Source organism: Sander vitreus, chromosome 15, assembly GCF_031162955.1.
Source record: "Sander vitreus isolate 19-12246 chromosome 15, sanVit1, whole genome shotgun sequence".
Taxonomy (NCBI): domain Eukaryota; kingdom Metazoa; phylum Chordata; class Actinopteri; order Perciformes; family Percidae; genus Sander; species Sander vitreus.
The window spans coordinates 5572508-5573961 of NC_135869.1; the positions used below are offsets into that span (position 1 = coordinate 5572508).

A 1454-nucleotide genomic window follows, 5' to 3' on the forward strand; every position below is an offset into this window, starting at 1 on the left:
ACGTGTTGATGTTAATCAGTGGTTCTCAACTTTGGGGTCAGGTCCAAGAGGTCCCAAGATAAATGTATTGGTTTTTCTACCGACTTCTGGATAGCTTGCTATGGCGAAATACTGGATACTTACCTCGCTTTGTGGCCTCTTTTATATAAAAAAAAATCCTAATGATACAATGTGAGGAAAGCAGAGTGTTCACGTGTCCTATCAAGGCCAGAACCTGAGACGAGCAGCCACAAGACGATGCTTCTTTTTAAACTAGAGCAGGGGTCAACGTTTTTTAGGCCAGGGACCCCTTAGCTCAAAGAGACCGAGGAGGGACCACCTACTGCATATATTGTAAACAATTGAGTTGCATATTAAACTGGGGCGAATGGATGAAAAAAAATGGATAGTATTTAACGTTAAACATACATGCCTAACTGTATGGCTACCTTACCTGCAGTAAGCTTATCTTCAATGTGTACTTTTTTTTGTTGTTGCACAAATAGGCCAATTTATCTTTGCTATTAGGTAATATGTTAGATTGACATCGGTGTATATTTTCAGACATTTCATTTTTGAAAAAAAACTTTCAAAAAGAAATATTTTTTTTTACATTTTTATTACCCCCCCCCCCCTCCCCCGCAGTAACTCTGAGGACCCCCTGTTGATCTCTGAACTATAGCATTGTTTCGCAATGCTCTAGTTAGTCCATTAAAAGACCCTTTTGAAAGCTGTAGATGTAAGACCCTCCTCTAACCCAACCTCTCCCTGACATGTCACTGAGTTTCAATCATCTGGTAGTAATAGTGGGGAACTGCTACCAAAATAAAAACGTCTTTGACCTAGAGGGGGGGAGAGAAAAAGCATGTACAGTTACTGCAGGTTTCTGATTGCACATAGGTTGTCTGGTGAGCATGCAGTTATGTCATGAACCTAAAGATTCTCATACTTAAATCAAAACACGACACTTCTCAGTTCCATGTTTATTTGGTTATCCAACAAAATCCAATAAAAGCTTTAAGAATCAACATTTTGCACCACCACCAAAAACAATTTCTCCTACTAAAAATGTAAAACTAGAAGGTCAAGGTTAATAAAATGCAAGCGTTAGGGCTGGGGAGTGATTATGTATTGAGGAAAGCAACATCTTCTGACAGGCAAGTCAAAAAAAGGCAGAAATCTACTCCTACAGTTCTGTTTAAAGAAGGACTGGGGATAGTTACAAAGCTCAACACAGACTAAAGATGCACACCGAAGAAAAAGAATCAGACAGAGGTTGTCCCTCGTCCCAAGTAACTTCACCTTTACATGTCCGTTCTAAGCTCACAAGCCATCCAAAACTATTTCACGTGACGGGACGTTTCACTTTTATCCACAAAAGCACAAAACCTTCCTGAGAAAAACAACTCTTTTATTCTGGGAAATCTTCAAGACGTGTACAAGTCTTTACTGTTTATCAATCAAAGTACAGTTGG

At 39.3% G+C, this 1454-nt stretch overlaps 1 protein-coding gene across 1 annotated transcript in view; it reads right to left on the minus strand.

Moving 5' to 3' along the window:
* Positions 1-947: 947 nt before the first annotated feature.
* smg1 (SMG1 nonsense mediated mRNA decay associated PI3K related kinase) overlaps positions 948-1454 on the minus strand; it is a 61005-nt gene continuing 60498 nt past the window's right edge. Inside the window, 1 exon segment of the mRNA XM_078269826.1 lies at positions 948-1454. This exon segment is cut by the window's right edge and continues 803 nt beyond it. The gene's annotated coding sequence lies outside the window, so the exon portion shown is untranslated.